At 37.6% G+C, this 24285-nt stretch overlaps 1 protein-coding gene and 1 long non-coding RNA gene across 4 annotated transcripts in view; one reads left to right on the top strand and one right to left on the bottom strand.

The window, feature by feature from the left end:
* plxdc1 (plexin domain containing 1) overlaps positions 1-24285 on the top strand; it is a 256512-nt gene that overhangs the window by 64610 nt on the left and 167617 nt on the right. The window lies entirely within an intron of this gene.
* On the bottom strand, positions 13654-14960 carry LOC131550716 (uncharacterized). The gene is made up of 3 exons (XR_009273621.1): positions 14248-14960; positions 13983-14067; positions 13654-13737 (listed from the first exon to the last, which is right to left on the bottom strand). It is a non-coding gene; the product is annotated as an uncharacterized LOC131550716 (long non-coding RNA).

Genomic DNA, 24285 nt, shown 5'->3' with positions numbered 1-24285 from the left:
GAACCCCATAGAGAATCTATAGGGTATTGTCAAGAGGAAAATGAGAAACAAGAGACCAAAAAATGCAGATGAGCTGAAGGCCACTGTCAAAGAAACCTGGGCTTCCATACCACCTCAGCAGTGCCACAAACTGATCACCTCCATGCCATGCCGAATTGAGGCAGTAATTAAAGCAAAAGGAGCCCCTACCAAGTATTGAGTACATCTACAGTAAATGAACATACTTTCCAGAAGGCCAACAATTCACTAAAAATGTTTTTTTTATTGGTCTTATGAAGTATTCTAATTTGTTGAGATAGTGAATTGGTGGGTTTTTGTTAAATGTGAGCCAAAATCATCACAATTAAAAGAACCAAAGACTTAAACTACTTCAGTCTGTGTGCATTGAATTTATTTAATACACGAGTTAAACAATTTGAGTTGAATTACTGAAATAAATGAACTTTTCCATGACATTCTAATTTATTGAGATGCACCTGTATTACACAGCCTGCTGCTCTTAACTGCTTAATAAGAGTGATGACATCATAGAGGCTATTGTCAGACCCACACACATTTCGCGAGAAAAGTTAACATGCACGTTTTAGCCAGCCCAGAAATTTTGTCTGAATGTTTTCTACTTTCACATGCAAAAAACGTGTTACACTCATGAATATGATAAGCACGTTCGGCATCAATTCTAGTAGGATAAAACGTAATTACGCTTTCGAAACTGTCTGTTTTGCCTGGCCATTGTTAGCTGAAGCTGTGTGTGAACAAGGTGCGGCTGCAGAGTGTGAGTTGCTCTGTCTCACACACAGCTTCAGAAGAAGAAAGGTTCTCCGGTACAGCATTCCACAACAACGCTTAACTGCCCGCAGATGTGCCTGCCTATAGATGCCGATTAATTAAAAAAATGCCAAAAATCAGCTGATTAATCGGCTGGCCGATCAATCGGTCGACCTCTAATATAAACATGATGAATCACGTTTTAATTCATACGAACCTTAGCCAATCACATGGCAATCACATATATTGGCTTCCATGGTCCAAGTCATATCTGAAACTCTTTCATATCTGAAAGTCTAAAAACAGCCTGTTCCTCTTCAAAATCCTTTTTTATTAGTGCAGATCAGTGGTGTCCAACTGGTTTTGCTTCACCACATGTTATATTGGACAAGAAATGGTGACTAGGGATGTTATAATGATTCACTCAACTCACGATGCGATACAATGTAATTATTTAATTATATAATTTTCTCATTTTTTAACAAAATGAGATTGAAGACAAATTATAAATGAAAAGGTGTGCTTTTATTATTTCTCAGAAAAAAGAAAAAAAAAATGCTGCACATTTCTTTGTGAAATTGGAATGTCAAATAACAAAACTAAATAGAAAATTGTAAACAAATCCCAAACCAAATAAATAAATAATATAAATGAAAAAAATATCATGTAAATGAACTAAGGTTTTGCTGTTTCCATTTGAAATTAGAGGCAACCATTGCATTTGGTTACACTTTATTTTGATAGTCCACTTTAGACATTATACTAACTGTAAGTAACTTTGCAACTGCATGTCAACTAATTATCATTAATTTGCAACTACATGTCTACTAACTCTCAGAGTAGACTGTTAGGGTAGGTTTAGGGTTAGTAGAATAAGTTGACATATACTTGCAAAGTTTCTCATAGTCAGTATGTTGTATGTTGTGGACCCATCAAAATAAAGTGTTAGAAGATATTAAGCACACAGTCTACTAATAATCTAGTGACTGCTAGTTGACATGTAGTTGCAAAGTTACTTACTGTTAGTAGAATGTCTACAGTGGACTATCAAAATGAAGTGTTACCTTGCATTTTAATCACAATCCAAACAAAGCACACATACAGGGTTCGTGCATTTTTGCATCCATTAAATTTTCCTTTTTTAACCCAGAAATGAAATACGGAAAATATGGTTTCTTCTTGGTCCGTGTACTTTTGCGTCCATTCGTTTTTCGTTTTTTAATCCAGACCAAAAAAATTAAAAAAGAACGGTTATTGTATTTTTAAATGCTATGCTGAAAACCAAAACTGAAATTAGAACTGTACACACAAAATGTTACCCCGAAAAAGTAAAATATTGACTTGTTCATGAATTTTCACACTTTTAATAAACATTTGAAAAATGCACAAATTAAAATAGAAAAATGTCAATTTTAACAGTTTTTCTTTGGCCAAATTTAGTAATGCTTCTCCTGCTTGTTCAGTTGAGAACTAGAGCCATCTTTGGAACAATGCAGAGACTTAATACAAATATGATTTTTAAAATAGACATAGCAGAATCCTGGGAACTTTATCATCATGAAATTGTATACTGGGATATAATTTTGTCATAATTTTGTGTGCTATCTGGGTCACGTATTAGAGAGGACCATGCATGGTTGCTCAAAGTACAGTAGGCTATATCGTGTTAGAGCGCTACACACGGTTTAATATATGGGGTAAATATAGAAATATAATAGAAATATATCAAGTTATAAAGTCCAGATACAGGCAGGCCTGGTTCCTCAATCAAATCACTGAGTGTGCTTCTGAAATCAGTGAGGGTGCTCTAGCCTTAAATGTACATTTTGACATTTTTGCCCTGTTCATTGATAGTGGCATCTGCATAGCCTAAATGCCGCATTTATAGCAGAGATGTCACTCCCGAAACTTTGCAGCATGCAGCTGTCACTGGTCAGTGATAAGCGCAGGAAGTTGGGGTGCTGAGGGTGCTGCAGCACCCCCTGTTTGTTTCTGTGGGCAACTGTTTAACTGTTGGGAATTAAAAAAAAAATAATAATAATCGGAGTGCCTATTTACACTTACTGCAAATAGCCCGACGTTTTGGCAGAGGCTATTTACACTAACTCCACCCAAGAATGTGTGATTGGGATAGTCAACATTATAAAAGAGGATTATCACTAGTCAGATTCAGTAGCGTAGATGGTACAATGTGTGTCATACTCCTTTTGAAGCGATCGACCCGAGTACAAATCTGCCTTTTGGCAAACTTTTTTTCTCCCTTTTCAAATTTCAAATCATATCACATCAGAAAAGCATTTATTTTTAATAAAAATGAAGGAAATAATCAAAAGGTTGAAAATAAAGTATCGGGTTGGGTTAGGATAGGTGTAGGGAGGCCTTTTGTCCCAATAAGGTGGCATCTATTTAATAATTTGAATTAAAATTAAAATTTACACTAAGTTATTATTGCGTACTGTTTTATAATGTATTACAATACTGAGGTGCAGATAATTGCCACTATTTTCAAGTAATTAGCAGAATATCCTGCTATTTGAACATAATCAATGAAGCGCTACACTGCACAATGACTCTCTTATTTTGATTGTAACTTAAACTATATCCCGGTTACCCTAGTCTTAGCTTCACTACACTGGCTTCCTGTCCACTTCACGATTGATTTCAAGATTTTAATGTTTGTTTTTAAGATTTTAAATGGGGTGGCGCCTGCTTATTTATCAGAGCTTTTACATGTACACACTTCTATTAAAGCACTGTCGTCCAATCAGGTGTTCCTCGATGTTCCTAGGAGCCAGGTTAAAAAATAAAGGTGACCGAGCTTTTTCACTGGTGGCACCTAATTTGTGGAATAGTTCACCTGTACACATAAGAACTGCTAAGACACACCATGTATTCCTTGGCTTTTATTTTGAGTTGAGCGGAGACATTGTGATGTTTTACTGCCACTCAGGAAATCAACAGAAAATGTCAGTTATCCTATTTAGCTTTAACTGACCTTCTCTTGCTTTCATTTCGTTCCCTCTCCTGTAGAACTTGCCCAGGACACAGTTATTTGCAAAGAAATGGGCTATCTAATGAGTATTTCATACATGTTTTTAGGCATGAAAAATTATTAAGATCATAAAAATATCGAAGCTAAATGTTTTCATAAAGCAGTTATGTTAGCTACGTCAGTAGCGCGAGAGGGTGCTTGTGTCTGTATAGAAACACTAAAAAAAGGTAGAAATTAAACTTAGCATTTACATAGCCTACATTAAAAAAAAAAAAACAAGCTTATATCAGTTTTACGATTTTTAATGAAATAGGAATTTTGAATAATGAAAATTAGTTTGTTCCTGCTTATTCTATATCAGTGTCTGAACCATTAAAGAGGAAACCGCATTTTCTGTATTTCATTTCTGGGTTAAAAAAACGAAAAATGAATGGACAAAAAAGTACACGGACCCTTCTTTAGGGGTTCGAACAGTGATGAATAGAATAACAGAAACAAACTAATTTTCTTGATTCAAAATTCTTATTTCATTAAAAACCGTAGAACTGATATACAGCTTATTTTTAAATGTATATAAATGCCAAATTGAATTTCTTGCTTTTTAGCGTCTCTATACACACGCTAAATTGCCCTCTAGCACTACCAGTAACCCATTGCTTTATGAAAAACCTTTAGCATCAATATATCGAAAGGCATTGATATGTTTATGATCATAAATATTTCTCAAAATATCTTGATAATTTTTTTATTCCTAAAAACATGATATACTCATTACTTATTTAATTCTTTGCATTTAATCTGATGTTTATATCTAATGCTAGAGATGTTAAAGGGTTAGTTCACTCAAAAATGAAAATTAGCTCATGTTTTACTCACCCTCAAGGCATCCTAGGTGTATATGACTGTCTTCTTTCTGACAAATTATTCCGGAGTTATATTAAAAATGGTCCTTGCTCTTCCAAGCTTTATAATGGCATGGGAGGGTGTTTTTGTGAAGTAGTCAAATAAAGCACATCCATCCATATTAAAATGTGCCTCACACGGCCCCAGGGGGTGAATAAAGGTATCCTGTAGCGAATTGATGCATTTTTGTAGCGTATGCGTGTGTGAGTCTTGCAAAAACCAACGTTTGTTTACAGGAGCAAAGGAAGAAAAGTTTCCTTATGCTGGGTACACACTAAAATATTTTTAAAATCTTATAAAATCTTCAAAATGTGAGAGACCACAAACATGAGGACAAAAAAAATCCTAGATTTAACCGTTTGGCTCCTATAGTGTGTGAGACAGCACACCACACACCAACAGATTTTCAACCAGAGTCCCGACTGTGTACATGGGAAATCTCTCAAAATCTCTGGAGACTTGAGAATAAACAATTTTATTTTTTTTAAATTGCAATTTTAGAACAAAGAACACACAAGGGCAATAACATAAATTACATCAAATACAATAATAAACAAAAAACAATAATAAATAAATAAAATAAAATAAAATAAAAAAGGAAAAGCAATAAGAAAATTACATTTCCTTAAACAAGTATAAATAATTACAAATTATTCAAAGAATAGATTTAAGGCTTTAAAGTCCCAGTCTTTGGTAATGGCAGGAAGAAATTGCGATGACAGAGTCCACATCCTTTTGTGCTGCGATATGACTGCGTTTGTTATGCTTCCGTCTTCTGTAAGCTCACTTTCTGATTGGATATTGTTTCGTTTCATGTGATAATCTGCAGATCATACGCGCGTTTGTCCTCGGGGTTCCCCCCACACATCAGGATATCTGATCGCAAATATTCAACATGTTGAATATTTATGATTCGCGATCGGGGCACCTCTGATGTTCTTCCGAGCAAATTCAGTCACTCTTAACACACCTCACACCACAGGAAAATCTGATAAGATAATCTTTAGATCCAACAAGATAATCGGGACATACCTAGGATTGTCGGAAGGGGAGAAATTGGCCCAAAATCAGCCTTATTATCTTGTAGTGTGTACCCAGCATTACTTTACTAAAGGAAAACCAATTTCCTCTTGGCTTATATTGAAATCCTCCAACATTTTTCTTTACAAATCTTCGTTTTGTGCTTCTAATTCGTGACCGGCATTTTGTTTTGTTTTCTCCATCGCGCTTTCATGTTCGTCTATGTCCTACAGCATCCACTGGAACGGCTTACGACAGTTAGCAGAAGAGAGAAAGGTGTTTATAATGTTTTAAATATGGATATTTTTCGATTTGCTACAGGAGGCCTTTACTCAGCCCCGGAGCTGTGTGAGGCATGTTTTAATTTGGATGGATGCGCTTTATTTGACTACTTTTGGACTGTTGAATAAAAACACCCACCTACAGCCATTCTAATGCTTGGAAGAGCAAGGATCATTTTTAATGTAACACTGATTGGATTCATCTGAAATAAGAAAGTCATATACACCTATGATGCCTTGAGGGTGAGTAAAACATGGACTAATTTTCATTTTTGGGTGAACTAACCCTTTAAGTAGTCTCAAACGAAAGCAGAGGCTGTAAAAATAGGACACTGGCGAAACATATGGTGAACACTTCAGCTTAAAGTTATTTCTATTTGCAGCATTGAATAGTAGGTCTATAGCCCATCACAGTCATAACTACAGAAGTTCTAAGCGGCCATGCATTATAATTTTTTTCCTTCTTTTCTCGTTATCATGACTTTATTTTTGTCATGATCTCGACATAACAAGAGTTGTTCTCAAGTTACACAATGCACCAACAGGTGGCAGTATAAAATTATGATTGGGGAGTTTTATACTGCCTACTGTACGCGTTTGGCACAGATGACCTTCTTCATGATAGGTTATCTATAATTTGTGCCGTTCATTACTGACATTTAATTAACTTATACATGTTAAATGCTTGAATAAAGCTTGATCATTTTGCTTGAAATTTGATCTGTTATCATTACGTTACTGCTGCACGACTCATCATTGTTTCTCATTTACAACGTCATAGCCCATTTCTAATGTGCATCTTTCTTATTTTTAATCTTTATTGTTAATAAATGTATATTAATAGGATATACATGTGTATAATTTAGTTCAGTGATGTTATACAGTGTTGTAGCCTATTCTTTTGTATTTTCGACATTTCTTTGTAAACCACACACACACACACACACAGCAACATTAAGCTTGTAGCGCACGATATTACAGGCTATCCTACATGACTAATAAAAATCACAAACAAATTATTATAAAATTATTATACAGTAGATGCACACATGCTTTGCATGTATTATCATACAATACAAAAACATTTTATAACTGAGAAAGTAAATTATTATTGTTAAGCTTATTATAAACATGTTTGAGCAGGTATTTGCAAACAGAGTAGACTACTTCACAGTAAAGATTGGTCTAAACTTTCTTAGACATTACTTTTATATCATTGTTTATAGAACATATAACTATCCTCACGTGATTTCACACATTTTATTCTGGAATTATATTTTGGGAAAAGTTCAACTAGTAAATGCGTTCAACTTTGTCACAACAACACATTATCGAATGCCAATAAGAAACATTACTTACTCTGTATAAAATATTTCCTCCTCCACGGGCTCCAGCTGCACTCGCATTCCGTTTGTGAGGTAAACAAAGCTTTTTCCTCTCAGTGCGTCTTCTGGGGGTAAATACAAGGCTTTTTCCTCTCAGCGCATTTCTGAGGTAAATACAAGGCTTATTCCTCACAGCATGTTCTTCCAAAACTGAAAAGTATCTGAGATGAACGCGTTGCTGCTTTGTTTACGGTAGTGTGGCTGTTTACATGCCGCGTGTCTCACGTGGAGATTTGTAATAACAATAGCGCAAGCAGCGCGTGGGCGTGACCTAATTAGAGATAATGATACCAGATGGAAAAACTGGACCTGCCGATGGTTTCATACGGATTACTTTATCACAGAATATTCGTTTTCGGTAAGACTTACTTCATTTTAGAGTAGACATGTCAAGCTTTCTATAGATACAGGTGCTGGTCATATAATTAGAATATCATCAAAAAGTTGACTTATTTCACTAATTCCATTCAAAAAGTGAAACTTGTATATTATTATCATTCATTACACACAGACTGATATATTTCAAATGTTTATTTCTTTTAATTTTGATGATTAGAGCTTACAGCTCATGAAAGTCAAAAATCAGTATCTCAAAATTAGGGATGCACCGAATCCAGGATTCGGATTCGGATTCGGCCGAATATTGGACTTTTTGACGGGGTTCGGTTTCTGCCGAACCTTAAAAAAAAATCCACCGAACCCTTAGCTTGCATTAAGCGCGCTACACTGGTCAACGTCACGCCGCCGTTGAGTACGGGAAGGTGTTTAAGGTGTACCGTTCGAATGCAGTATATGTGAGAAAGTGAAAATGGAACTCGTGAGCAGAAAAAGTGTTGTTTGGCAGTACTTTCAGTTGAAAGAAGGCGATTCAAGTCGAGCTACATGTTCAATTTGCAATGCCGATTTGTCTCGTGGTGGCAAGTACCCCAAACAATACACAACATCGCCGCTGTTAAAACATTTGCGTATTAAACATCCGAAAGAATACGAGTTGTGCATTAAAATAAAATAAAATGAAAAATACACTGCTGTGGACGTTGTTTACTTCATTAATGTGTTTACTGTGTTAATGGTCTGAGGATGGGAGTAGGATTCGGTATTCGGTTTCGGGTTCGGCAGAATCTTAACCAGTGGATTCGGTATTTGGCAGAACCCCAAAAATCTGGATTTGGTGCATCCCTACTCAAAATATTAGAATATTACTTAAGACCAATACAAAGAAAGGATTTTTAGAAATCTTGGCCAACTGAAAAATATGAAAATAAAAAGTATGAGCATGTACAGCACTCAATACTTAGTTGGGGCTCCTTTTGCCTGAATTGCTGCAGCAATGCGGCGTGGCATGGAATCGATCAGTCTGTGGCACTGCTCAGGTGATATGAGAGCCCAGGTTGCTCTGATAGTGGCCTTCAGCTCATCTGCATTGTTGGGTCTGGTGTCTCTCATCTTCCTCTTCACAATACCCCATGAATTCTCTATGGGGTTCAGGTCAGGCGAGTTTGCTGGCCAATCAAGCACAGTAACACCATGGTCATTGAACCAGCTTTTGGTACCTTTGGCAGTGTGGGCAGGTGCCAAGTCCTGCTGGAAAATGAAATCAGCATCTCCATAAAGCTTGTCAAGGAAGGAAGATGGCTGTATTGACTGTGGACATCAGAAAACACAGTGGACCAACACCAGCAGATGACACGGCTGCCCAAATCATCACTGACTGTGGAAACTTCACAATGGACTTCAAGCAACATGGATTCTGTGCCTCTCCACTCTTCCTTCAGACTCTGGGACCTTGATTTCCAAATGAAATGTAAAATTTACTTTCATCTGAAAAGAGGACTTTGGACCACTGAGCAACAGTCCAGTTCTTTTTCTCCACAGCCCAGTTGAGATGCTTCTGACGTTGTCTCTGGTTCAGAAGTGGCTTGATAGCCCTTTTCCTGAAGACGTCTGAGCGTGGTGACTCTTGATGCACTGACTCCAGCTTCAGTTCTCTCCTTGTGAAGCTCTCCCAAGTGTTTGAATCGGCTTTGCTTGACTGTATTCTCAAGCTTGCGGTCATCCCTGTTGCTTGTGCACCTTTTCCTACCCAAATTCTTCCTTCCAGTCAACTTTGCATTTAGTTAAGTGCTGGGCGGTATGACCAAAAATTTATATCACGGTATTTTTCAAAATTATACCGGTTTCACGGTATATGATAGTATTTATTTTTTTCATGAATGACTAGGTGTTAACCACACTTTCTACTGATTGAGAGAGGAAAAACTGCAGTAGATTGCCCTATTTTAGATATTTCAACCTTTTCCTAAAAACGTTTTAACAACACTAGCTCGTCTTGACTTGTTTTACAGAGGAAAAACAGTCATTGCTCATTTTACGTGTATGTTTGATAAGTATGTGAAAAAACTTTAAAAAAAACTTCCCTTTATCTCCAGTTTAAAATGTAAAGCACATAACAGTTTCAATGACCCACACAAAAACACATTTCCCAAAACAGGCATTCCTTGCGATCACTGGGGTGGATGAACCAGATGGTCACTTAGATGGGTGGGGGAGGACACGAACAGGTGTCCAGTTATGGGTGGGAGGGAGGGTGGTGGGTGTACTTTTTATGTATGAAGGTAAATTTGGTGCAAAACAACTGAGCGTCTGTGACAGCGGAATTTGTAGTTGTAGAGAATAGTCACACATGTGTATCAGTAAATTTGAAGCCACAGACAAAAGTTGCAAACTTGTAGATTTTTTTCTCTCTCCCACAAACACAACACAACAGTTACACCTTCTCGAATCCTTCATTGCAGATACACAAATCCTATTCTACGAATCACAAATCAAGAAACTCGTACTCTCACATGTTTTGCTACTATTGCTGCAGTGAATATGGTGCAAAACACACTCACACACCTGCATCAAAATGTGAAGTCATGGACGAATTTTGTACATCCGCAAATCAGTATTTGAATCCTTGCAATGAGATTTGCACACTTGTAGAATGTTTTCTTACATATATATTTTTTTTCTTGGATGCTTTTTCTAGCAAAAACACAATTACATAACGACAACGGCTTGAATCTGCTGCTACGAGTCTCAGATGCTGTTTTTCACTTGCAAATGACAAGTTTCGCGCACTCTCCCTTTTGCACCACATATCTGTGTTACAAATGGTGCAAAAGTGATTTGTGCATCTGTAGAGGCAGCGGCGGCCCTCTGCAGAGATCAGAGAAGTTTGGCCAATCAGAAGAGCTAGTTTGGGCGCCTATCAGCGGGGAGGAAAAAAAAAAAAACTTTCGCGAGCTGTGACGTGAGCATCTTCCGGAGCGGAGAGCGGAAACTAATAAAGGTATGTTTTTTTTTCTTTTTCTGAAATCACTCACTGTTATACTGTACAGTATATTTGTTTATAGTTTAAATATTAAATGAGTTTAGCTCCAACCCTGATAAAACTCACCTACCTGTAGCCTTCTAGTTCTAGTAGTCCTAATCAGTGTTGGGCAGTAACTAGTAACTTTTAGTTACTGTAATAATATTACTTTTTGCAGTAGTAGTGTAACTAATTACTAATAAGATGTCAGTAATAATATTACAGGTGCCATCCATAAAACAGCTTAGTTACTTTTATGGCTCAACACCGCTGATTTAAAATCCAACAATCAAATAATTCCTAGATTTATTTTCATAATTTTCATGACTCACACGTGCATGTGATGTCCCCAGTGCAGCAGGCAAGCTTGGAATATGGAAAAGCTTATTTAGCAGATAGAAATATTGCATTATATTGATTTTGTCAGGAAAAAAGATGATTTGAACACTGTTGTATAAGTTGTGGCTGTACTTTACTCTGGCATTACATCCGTCTGATCAGCATGTGCTACATTATATTACTATTATTCAAAATCTTTTTGAAAAATTAAACCGTTTCTTACAAACTTATGTGATTTGATAAAATACATAATGAAATGTAATGTTACTAATAACATATTTTATAGTTTGCCCATCCCTGCTTCAACTCACAAAGAGGCTTCATAAAAGATAAACCCGCTAATTAAATAGATTACTATGAGTGTCATATACAAGACGATTAAATATATTTGTTAATATATATTTTTTAAATTATGAACAAATGTACAGTATAACAGTGAGTGATTTCAGAAAAAGAAAGAAAATGTACCTTTATTGGTATTTGCTGCTGTCCGCTCCGGAAGATGCTCGCAGCTTTTATTATTATTTTATTATTACCCCCTGCTCTTTCAGGTGCCAACGGATAGGCACCTAAACTACACTGTAAATAGATTGCTGTAAATTTTACAGTAGCTGGATGTATTATTACTGTATTCTCATTTAAAGTTCCTGTATTGTCAATATTAGTACTGTTTAGTTTATTTAAAATTTTGACCTGTATAAAACAATCTAATTGCAGTACAACACTGTATACCATATTATTTTACAACCCCAACCCCATAAAGATCACTAACTCATTAGCATTTGTCTTTATAATATTCTTTTTAATTGTTGAACATGTTCTTTTTAAAAATACAAATTACAAATATTCATCTCCAGCATGTGCTAGCTGAAAAAGGTGGAAAATACAGTAAAAAATTGTTTGTATTGTGTTAAATTTCAGTAATTTTGGCAAAGTTGACAAGCTCTCTGATGAGAAACACCATGAGGGGATTCAGGCTGATGCTTTGTCTTTGCACCCTCTTCCCAGAATTCCATCTGATCTGTGACTCTGAATGGTATGCCACCAGGGTTGATACTCAGAATTAACCTGCAAGCACAAGAAAAAAAAATATTTCAAACAAGTGTTTACAGAATTTTCCCTAACTGCCAGATTTTGTGCTGTATGCATTTTGAGATGAATAAAAACACTATATACTCTCTGAACGCACCTACAAGGAAGGTGCATAATTAGTTGATAATCCTTCACAAATCATTAAATTTATAATCCATTCCTTATAATGCATTCCTGTAGATCAAACAGTAGATCAAAGTCAAGTCAAGTGACCATTACTTTATATAGTGCTTTTTACAATGCAGATTGTGTCAAAGCAGCTTTGCAGTATTAAACAGGGAAATAGTGTGTCGAGATAGTGTGTCATTCTCCTCTGGCCAGACGAACCAGCAGGTTGTTCCATGCTGCAGCAGAGTCAGATTGTGCAGAGAACTCATCTGGTTCCCGTGGTCCTGTCCCATGGCCGTCTAGGGGACAGGGTCTTCACTGGGGATCAGTCTCTGGGGCTCATCTAGATGTCCTGGTCTCCGCTGAAGTTCAGGGCTGTAGAGGTCATCTCTAGGTGCTGATCCACCATCTGATCTGGATACGGACTGGATCGGGTGGTTACGGTGACCTCGGAATAAGAAAGAAACAGACTAATATTAGCGTAGATACCATTCTTCTAACGGTGTAACGAGTACTTTGGGTGTTATGGGAAGTATAAACCGGTTCTGGTTGACCTAATTAATGCAGCCTAACAATCCTTTAACGGATTTGAATAATAGAAGCGTATTAGTGTGTTATGTGTATGCCAGGATAAAGAGATGGGTCTTTAATCTAGATTTAAACTGACAGAGTGTGTCTGCCTCCCGAACAATGTTAGGTAGATTGTTCCAGAGTTTTGGCGCTAAATAGGAAAAGGATCTGCTGCCCGCAGTTGATTTTGATATTCAGAGTTTTGAGAACGCAGCGGACGTGTAGTACTATAGTGTGATAAGAACTCGCTCAAGTACTGAGGAGCTAAACCATTCAGGGCTTTATAAGTAATTAGCAAGATCTTAAAATGTATATGATGTTTAGTAGGGAGCCAGTGCAGCGTTGACAGAACCGGGCTAATATGGTCATACTTCCTGGTTCTAGTAAGAACTCTAGCTGCTGCATATTGGACCAACTGTAGTTTGTTTATTAAATGTGCAGAGCAACCACCCAATAAAGCATTACAATAATCTAGCCTCGAGGTCATGAACGTATGAATTAACGTTTCTGCATTTGACATTGTGAGCTTAGTGTTATATTGCTGAAATAATGGGGTTGATTATCAAGGGAATGGATAACGATTTAAAAAAACAAAACTAACTAGTTTACTTCGGCTAACTTACCAGTTGATGTTATTCCCGTCACAATAGCAATCACAAAAAAAGCCTCCAACTGGAATGTATTGCAGATGAATAAAAAAGCAGTAATTGAAAATACTGTTTGGGTAACTTAACTCAATAAAAATGTGTACATAATGCAGCACAGTTTGCTTTGCATTCATGCTTTTGCGAGATGCTTTAAATGTAAATATAATGTAAAATCAAATGTATTTTGGGTTACCTAATTTCAATAAAATTGACAGCTGGCCATATTGTGATTCTGCCCTTCATAGTCAGCATCCCTGCTTTTGCTTGGAGCAATCTCCTGTAACAGAGTCACAATCCTGTTAGTGTTATTTTAGTTTATGGCAAGAAAAAAAGAAAGAAAAAAAAAAAACTACCATACAATAACAGAACTTACAGGTTATAATAAAATAAACATTCATAATATTTCTTAGCCAAACTTCCCATATATTGCTAGTTCGTTCCTATACAACCCGTTCTGTGGGTTAGTGAGCAGCAGCCAGTGTCTAATTCAGCTAATACAGTAGTTGATAGCAGCTCACTCACCTGTTGTTACCACCTCTATGATTCAATCACAGGAAAAGACTCCAATACACCTCCGTTGCAAGTGACATTACCAATAGACTAAAACCTGAAAATAAAATACAAAAGATGTATAACAGCGGTGTGTCTTAACTCATTTTTCTTTACTATTTTCACGTTAGCTCGCTGTTACGTAACGTCTGACATAACCTGCGATAAAAAGGCAGTGTAGAATTATGCTTCCCTGATTAAAAATTTACTTCGAATAACTGATTTTAACTCAACTTACCAGCTGATGTAATCACTGTCGCGATGGCTCCAAAATACACCCTCGGCGTTGCAGACGATAAGATCCACAAACTTGATCATAAAAACCGAAGAACTATAAAGAATAACAAAAACCTGATACAGTGTAGCTCTTCTGATTGGCCAAACTTCTCTGATCTCTGCAGAGGGCCGCCGCTGCCTCTACAGATGCACAAATCACTTTTGCACCATTTGTAACACAGATATGTGGTGCAAAAGGGAGAGTGCGCGAAACTTGTCATTTGCAAGTGAAAAACAGCATCTGAGACTCGTAGCAGCAGATTCAAGCCGTTGTCATTATGTAATTGTGTTTGTGCTAGAAAAAGCATCCAAGAAAAAAAATATATATGTAAGAAAACATTCTACAAGTGTGCAAATCTCATTGCAAGGATTCAAATACTGATTTGCGGATGTACAAAATTCGTCCGCGACTTCACATTTTTGATGCAGGTGTGTGAGTGTGTTTTGCACCATATTCACTGCAGCAATAGTAGCAAAACATGTGAGAGTACGAGTTTCTTGATTTGTGATTCGTAGAATAGGATTTGTGTATCTGCAATGAAGGATTCGAGAAGGTGTAACTGTTGTGTTGTGTTTGTGGGAGAGAGAAAAAAATCTACAAGTTTGCAACTTTTGTCTGTGGCTTCAAATTTACTGATACACATGTGTGACTATTCTCTACAACTACAAATTCCGCTGTCACAGACGCTCAGTTGTTTTGCACCAAATTTACCTTCATATTTATGACCCTCATCAATCAAATTTTGGACACAAAGCACACTATGGTCTCTCAATAAATGATTTGCTTTGCTTTAGTAAGATGTTTGTTACTCCGACATATACAATTATTAGGGGTGTCAACATTAACGTGTTAACGCATGCGATTAATCAAAAAAATGTAACGCGTTAATATTTTTTTAACGCAGATCAATCAAATTTTGGACACAAAGCACACTATGGTCTCTCAATAAATGATTTGCTTTGCTTTAGTAAGATGTTTGTTACTCCGACATATACAATTATTAGGGGTGTCAACATTATCGCGTTAACGCATGCGATTAATCAAAAAAATGTAACGCGTTAATATTTTTTTAACGCAGATTAATCGTTTGATAAGGTTGGACCCCAACTTCTTCCCGTCATCGCAGCGCGGAAGGTTATCTATCATTGTGTGACGAGGGTACAGCGAAAACAAGTGTTGCGGCACAAGTGGGCTATTTTGAAAATACAGTCACGGGAAAAAAATACAGAACCGTGGGTTGCGGGTTTTTTGGGCTACTTTTTTAATGTACCGCGGCCGCTCAAAGTGTACATAGACAAATACAAATTTAAATAGATCCTTTTACTAATGTGTATTATACTTGGAATGTATCCCTGGCAACTTAAGAACGGAGAGGCGGTTGTAACATCACAAACAACGTGAGTTTCAGCAGAGCATACATGTTAAGGCTTTTAAACAGCAGAAATAAACATGACAACAGCCACTATAGATTATATAAGATAATAAACACACGATTACGATAGATATGGTCTGTATGTGATTTTCTTGAGATTGAATGTGTACATCTGAAATGCTAATTTGTGTAGCGATATAAAAGGCTATAAATAGCATATTTTAACAACAGTAAACGACCAAATTCCACATGTGATCGCAAAAGGAAATTATTACAAACACTCGATGGTGATTTGAAGTGAGTTCTGAGTGAAAGTGCACTATTAATCTCATAAATTGTCTTATGAAGCACGATGCTAATGTTAGCTCTAATGCAGCTTGTTAGAATAAGCAGCTGAGCAGCAGAAGAGAACAGCAGTTTGTAAGTGTTTTGTCTTGTTTTCTCATTAGATTTCAGCTCAGTTGTTGTTGCTTGGAAACTTTGTTTTGCTGTGTTTTACCGTGGTATACTGAATTTACTGGTTTGTTCTCGTGTGTATCGCGGCAATTTCCCAGTTTCGTTTTGCTAAGTAGTAAGGCGTGGTCAAAGCCAGTAAAAGTACTTATTTACCTGATTCGGAAGCACTTGTTAGTAGGGGTGTGCGATACTGCAAATTTTGGTATCGATCCGATACCGAGTAAATACAGGGCCAGTATCGCCGATACCGATTCCGATACCGATACTTGTCATTTAAAAAAAAAAAACATACATTTAAATGACCAACAACAATTAAAAAAATTAACGATACTAATGTTGATGTGACTAATATTATATTCACCTTAAAGCTACGTAATTATTTGCATTTCTAAAAGGACTTTGCAGGCAGAGGATCCCAGAACATGAAAGCAATGCACAGTTTCATGTTAAGTATTTTCCTCCCATAGAAAAGAGTTATAAACAATTAACGTGGCTTAATAAATTAAGAACGTAATATTAAAAGACAAAACTCAGTATACACCTTATTAATGTTGCAAACTAGATATAGGCCTACAAGCATGTGCCAGAATATGAAAGCAACTTTCAAAGTTTTCACATTATGTATTTTCCTCCCATAGAAAACCATTATAAAGAAAAGTTTAACGTAAGTGGCTTATTGAATGAAGACAGTGATATGAAAAAGAACTAGGCCTATTAAACCATAACTCGTTTAGTATTGAAAGGATTTTCGTATGTTATGCACATACTGTATTTTCTCTTTGTTTTATACATACTGTAAAATGTGTTTGTTATTATTGCAATAAAAACTGTGATATGAAAAGACCAAATTCGGTATAGTTTATAAAAATATATAGGCCTACTATGTATGTACAGGTAAGCAGATGAACCCAGAACATGAATGCAACACGCTGAATTTCATTTTCTCTCATTGCAATATAAAAACATTTAATATGGTGCAATGGAGGAAGACAGTGCTAAAGACCAAATAAATAAATAGACTAAATTCGGTATACAGTTTGTTAATAGAATATGTGGCAAGCAGCTGAGCCTAGAATATATATGAAAACATGCTAAATTACATGTTAAGCATTTTACTCCCATAGAAAACTGTTATAATGAAAACATTTAAAGTAGCTAAATGCATTAAGAAATAATATTAAAAGGCCAAACTCAGTATACACCTTACAGTGATACTGCATAAAAAGGACAAGTTCGGTATACAATTATATACAATATGCACTATGTGAAGGATTTCCTTCCTCCCCTTTTCATTTCTTCTGTAGCTCAGAGTTCTACCGTTCCATCTCACGCTGTATCCGCGTGCGCTTGAGCCGCTGGGTCACGTGATGGCATGAGAACAAAACAGCGTAGCGATGTTTGCATACGAGATGTGAAAAGAGCGGAATATACACCCACAGACATGTCTACACTTTGTTGAACGTATTAATGTATTAAGTGTATAGGTGAAAGAAATAACATAAAATATCTATCTTATCAGGCTAGTATCGATCTGATACCAATACCAACATTGGTATCGATACTATCGATATTAGGATCGATACGCCCACCCCTACTTGTTAGAAGAAGCAGCCAAGCAGCAGAAGAGAACAGCAGTTTGCAAGTGTTTTGTCTTGTTTTCTCATTAGATTTCAGCGCAGTTGTTGTTGCTCAGAAACTTTGTTTTGCATACTGTGTTTTACCGTGGTATACTGAAGTCGCGTTTGTTCTCGTGCGTATCGCGGCAATTTCCCAGTTTCGTTTTGCTAAGTAGTAAGGCGTGGTCAAAGCCAGTAAAAGTACTTATTTACCTGATTTGGAAGCACTTGTTAGAAGAAGCAGCCAAGCAGCAGAAGAGAACAGCAGTTTGTAAGTGTTTTGTTTTGTTTTCTCATTAGATTTCAGCGCAGTTGTTGTTGCTCGGAAACTTTGTTTTGCATACTGTGTTTTACCGTGGTATACTGAAGTCGCATTTGTTCTCGTGCGTATCGCGGCAATTTCCCAGTTTTGTTTTGCTAAGTAGTAAGGCGTGGTCAGCTGACTTCTATAGCGAATAATTAGGCAAGTATAAAACCGGATTGTATACCGTGGCAGCGGTGGCGGCAGCCCTCGTGTGAAGACCGACGAGTGTAAAGACGATTGACTCTACCTTGCGCGACTCCACCGAGCAAGAACACCGACAAGGCACTTGAGTAATGCTCTCCTTTTGTACAACTTGTTCTCATCTACTTGTTTAGTCAATTATACACACTATGTGCTTTCTCCACTATTACTACTAACACTAGGAAGGCACGCACTGTACGTTGGAGGCAGGCCAATCCTACTAATCTAAGGCCTGTCCCTTGGTCTTCTACTACTTTATTCTATGTTCCAATTGGTCTCTGGAACTGCCAATCTGCTGTAAACAAAGCAGACTTTATTCCTTCCATTGCTACTCATTCCGGTCTCAACCTCATGGCCCTAACTGAGACTTGGATCAAACCTTAGGACACTGCCACTCCTGCAGCCCTCTCCACTAATTTCACCTTTTCCCACACCCCTCGCACAACTGGAAGGGGTGGAGGTATGGGTCTCCTCATTTCAAATGATTGGAAATTTGATCTTCCACCATCACTTACAGGCAACAGTTCATTTGAATCTCATGCAATTACGATTACCCACCCTGTTAAATTCCACTTTGTAGTTGTGTATCATCCCCCAGGTCAACTGGGTAACTTCTTGGAGGAGTTGGATGTATTACTGTCAAACTTTCCTGAGGATGGTACTCCTCTGGTACTGCTCAGTGACTTCAACATCCACCAAGAAAAACCCCAGGCTGCTAACTTCAACACTCTTCTCACTTCATTTGACCTCAAGCAAGTGTCTACTAGGGCTACTCAAAAATCAGGTAACCAACTGGACCTCATCTACACACGCTACTGCTCCACTGACAACACATTAGTTACTCCACTGCACACTTCTGACCACTTCCTCATCATTTCTTACCTCACACTAACTCATAGCACACACTCCCCCGCAGGTCACTTTTCGCCGCAACCTACGCACTCTCTCTCCCTCTTGCCTTTCCTCAATGGTTTCATCTGCACTTCCTTCACCCTCTCAGTTTTCAGCACTGGACACAAACAGTGCTTCTGACACTCTTTGCTCCACTCTAACATCTTGCTTAGACAACTTTTGCCCCCTTTCATCCAGACGAGCACGCACTACCCCCTCTGCCCCCTGGCTGTCTTATGTTCTCCGTGAACATCACACTAAACTAAGGGCTGCAGAGAGGAAGTGGCACAAATCTAAAAACTCTACTGACCTTAGTGCGTATCAGTCACTCCTCTCTTCCTTCTCTGCAAATGTCTCCACTGCTAAAACGACATACTACCACAACAAAATCAACAACTGCTCTGACTCTCGCACACTTTTCAAAACTTTCTCTTCTCTTCTCTGTCCTCCTCCCCCTCCTCCTTCATCAACTCTTACAGCTGATGACTTTGCAACTTTCTTCAAATAAAACAAGAACCATCAGTGACCAATTCCTCACACCACAAACTGATAACTTCATGCCGACAAATACACACTCTCTCACTTCCTTCTCTCCTCTCTCGGAGACGGAAGTTTCTAAACTCATCCTTTCCAACCATCCCACTACTTGTCCACTAGATCCTATCCCCACTCACCTCCTTCAGGCCATTTCTTCTTCAGTCATACCTGCGCTTACTCACATTATCAACACCTCTCTTCGTACTGGTACATTTCCCACAGCATTTAAGCAGGCCCGGGTAACCCCACTGCTAAAAAAAACCCTCTCTAAATCCAGCACTTTTAGAAAACTACAGATCCCTTCTTCCATTCATTGCAAAGACACTTGAGCGAGTTGTGTTCAACCAACTCTCCTTGTTTCTTGCACAGAACGATCTTCTGGACAACAACCAATCTGGCTTCAAAAGCGGCTGCTCTACTGAGACTGCCCTACTGTCGGTTACAGAGGCCCTGAGACTGGCAAGAGGGGCTTCCAAATCCTCTGTACTCATCTTACTGGACCTGTCTGCTGCTTTTGACACAGTTAATCATCAGATCCTCCTGTCCACTCTCAGAAAGATGGGCATCTCAGGTATCGCACTCCTGTGGTTCAAATCTTACCTCTCAGATAGGTCCTTCAGGGTGTCTTGGAGGGGTGAGGTTTCAAAGTCACAACTTCTTGCTACTGGGGTTCCTCAAGGCTCAGTACTTGGACCACTTCTCTTCTCCATCTACATGTCGTCACTAGGATCGGTCATTCAGAATCATGGCTTTTCTTATCACTGCTATGCTGATGATACTCAACTCTACTTCTCATTCCAACCAGATGATCCGACGGTAGCTGCTCGCATTGCAGCCTGTCTGAGTGACATTTCTAGCCGGATGAAAGATCATCACCTTCAGCTCAACCTTGCCAAGACAGAACTGCTCGTGGTCTCAGCCAATCAATCACTTCACCACAACTTCTCTATAAAGCTGGGTTCGTCAACCATAACTCCTTCCAGGACAGCCAGGAACCTTGGAGTTGTGATCAATGATCAGTTAACCTTCACAGACCATATTGCTACAACTACCCGGTCCTGCAGATTTGCCTTATACAACATCAGGAAGATTAAACCCTTCCTGTCAGAACAAGCCACACAACTCCTTGTCCAAGCTCTTGTTCTCTCCAGACTGGACTATTGTAATGCGCTCTTGGCAGGCCTTCCTGCAAGTACTATCAAGCCTCTGCAATTGATCCAGAATGCAGCAGCCAGAGTGGTCTTTAATGAACCGAAGAAAGCTCACGTTACCCCTCTCTTCATCAGGTTACACTGGCTACCAATAGCCGCTTGCATCAAATTCAAGGTACTGATGTTTGCCTACAAGACAACAACTAACGCTGCACCAATATATCTAAACTCACTAGTTCAAACTTATGCACCCTCCAGAAGCTTGCGTTCTGCAAGTGAACGACGCCTTGTGGTGCCATCACAAAGAGGTACCAAATCTCTCTCACAGACCTTTTCCTGGACTGTACCCAGCTGGTGGAATGACCTCCCGATCTCAATTCGAACAGCTGAGTCTTTAGCCATTTTCAAAAATCATCTAAAGACACATCTTTTCCGCCAGCACTTGACCAACTAATACTAACACCTACCTATTCTTTAAAAAAAAACAAAAAAACTAGCTACGTGTACTGTGCTGGCCTAACTGAGACTTGTCATGGCACTTGTATACTGCTGCACTCTCGATGGTCTGATTGCTTCTATTGTTCTCATTTGTACGTCGCTTTGGATAAAAGCGTCTGCTAAATGATTAAATGTAAATGATTAAATGCAGCTGCAGAAAAGGTCCAATTCTTCTTCATAATGCATTTTGTCATAATACTTCACGTAAGGCCGCAAGAAATGTTTTGTTGTATTTATTTAGAAATACTTTTGATAATAGTTGGGTAAATGTATACTGGGATTGAGGCGATGTGGCTTGGTAAATGTTTTATTGCCAGTTTAAAGGCTGATAATGGCTGAATAAAAACAAAAGAATAATGATAAAAGCATAATAAGGGTTATGTCTCGTACCTGGCGGAAGTGTGAAAGGTTCTGTTTCCTTAAACTAGTTTCAAGCATTTCTTTTTCAACACATTTACAGTTAAATCCTAGTATTTTAAATTTGCGATTAATTATGATTAATCACAGCCCATGACTGCGATTACATTTTTGAATCGATTGACACCACTAACAATTATATATTTTATTTATTACCATTTTCTTTAAAATAGAGAAAAGTTTTTTTTTTTAGCTTGAAATGTTTATGTATGTGTGTTTATATGATTTATCAGAACACAAATTTGAATAATGTCATGGGAGCTACACTGATTTATCAACGTAAATGTGGATTATGATGAGTCCTCATAATTAAGATCACTTACAAACAATATTTATTATAAATGAATGTGCATATATGCAGAATTTGTTGTGTGATGGGTAGGTGTACAGTTTGTACAGTAAAAATCATTGTCTATGGAGTGTCCCCCTCAAACCAGATGTGTGAGTAATACTCCAAATGATTGACCTGAGCATAACAACTTTTTAAATGATAAATTATACTATATTATGTTTATGAAAATATAAAAATGTAGAAAGTTTACCGTGACGGGTAGGTTTAGGCGGTGATACAGTATAAAATTCAAAAAATATAATGCAAATATGAATATAAAAATATCTAAATATATTGTAGAAACTTTAATTTCTGTGAAACTGCTTTGCAACAATTTGTTTTGTGAAAATCTATACAAATAAACGCTTGGGTGCGCGCTCCAAATATGACGTCATCGCGGTGTTAGCAGTAGTTCGCTTTGGTTGAGCACGACCTCGTTTCGCGTGGCGGTGTGCACAACATTTTTTGAGACTCGAGCAAACAGTTTGCGCGGCGCCACAGTCAACATGAACAGCTTATATTTTCTTTGCAATTTTTATAATAGTTTGAAAATAATTATTTAAATGCCTGTAGCACTGTAACTATAGCAAAGTATTCTATGCACCACAAAACAATGTATCTGTAATATATTGTATTCAGAATAAAACAATATTTATCAACATTGCTCTTTTGAACTGTTGTTATATCTTCTCATTTTATATAACATAAAGACATCACATGGGTTAATCTATGGCAAAGTACATTTTGCAGTCCCTAACCTTTATAGAAGTGTTACATTTGCAAAACACTGTAGGTTTCAACTTATATACATTACAACATTAATCTTGTATTTGAACAGTTACACCTACTTGAGCCTCAACGTGGCAATATTTTTGTCTAACTTGTACTCTAATAATGTGGTCTAATTTGAAATGTTAGAATAAGAAATAAGACATCCTGTAAATTCCAACACTGTCAAATAACCCACATACCGTTAGCTATACTGCAATATGTAGAAATGTGTCTGCATTATGCACAGAAATGAAAGAGTGACCAAAACGTTTGATGGAAAATTTTATTAAATCAACAAACAATAGTCCATCTTGAATGATCTGACGTAATTCCGGTAAAATTCCTACTTCTCTTCTACTTCCTGCGGATTTAAAGGACGATTTCTTTTGTGCGCCCCCTGTCGTTTCAAAGAATATCTCAACGGCGAACGCGTCGAGTATAAACGCCTCGTCCGTTTGGGGAGGTGCGCGCGCAGTCAGCGGAGGCTCGCGAAGCGGAGCCAGGCGCGAGTATAAACGAGGCTTTACGCCCATTTCACACCGCAAGTGTGAGTGGCGTAGAAGCAGTGCGTATGCAGAGCGTGCCCATTGTGCTTTCATACTGGCAGCGTTTGACGCGCACAGCTGAACCGTGGCTTGTACTGCAATACAGACGAGTATCGTCATTTCTATCGTATTTTCCAGCGTTCTCCTCCGAACACTGTGTGCCATGTGCTTTGATGTATGATATGGCCAGCATGTAAATAACATATATTATATATAGGTAGTTTACACGATTGAGCCAAGTTTTCAAGATTGTGTATACCCTGTCTTGAAAAATGATGTCTGAACCTTCTCACATTTTGTATGAGGAATATTCATTTTTGCCCTCTAAAAGAAGGCTTGAGTTGCATATGCTAGATTGAATTGGCTATGTTACGTAAATCTTTTGTGTATCAGTCTGTAAAATTAATAAATCAGAATTGGGGGTTCAAATAGGCCTCTGGGCTCTGGAAAATAGAAAGGACTCACTATTCTAATGCACTGTAGCTGTGTGTTTATGTACATACTGTTATTTTTTTTATTTATTTTTTTATTTTTTGTATTAAGGTGCGTCTATTGTATTGTTTGTTTAGTAATTATCGATTTGAATTTATGTGAGACACGCTGTGAGATTCAAGACAAATTTTGGAAAGAATTCCAACAAAAGTGTAATTGGATTGAATAATTGAATTGAAAAAGTAATATTAAAGCTAACAAATGCCTCTAGTTTTATTAATTTAACAGACCATTAAAGTTTGGGCAAAAACGTGATGTGTTTTCATGCATTTTAGTTTTTCATATGGTGATTGTGAAACACAAAACGCATCACTTACATGATTTTATGGTGAAATTTGTCATTTTTAATGTTAATCGGGTCAATTTTGATCAAGAACAATGCACTGCGACTTTAATTCAGCGTAAGCGGCGCAGCAA

The sequence above is a fragment of the Onychostoma macrolepis genome, chromosome 12 (genome assembly GCF_012432095.1).
Source record: "Onychostoma macrolepis isolate SWU-2019 chromosome 12, ASM1243209v1, whole genome shotgun sequence".
NCBI classification, from domain to species: Eukaryota; Metazoa; Chordata; class Actinopteri; order Cypriniformes; family Cyprinidae; genus Onychostoma; species Onychostoma macrolepis.
The sequence above is the reverse complement of the archived record's forward strand: the minus strand, read 5'-3'. Positions and strand labels throughout refer to the sequence as shown.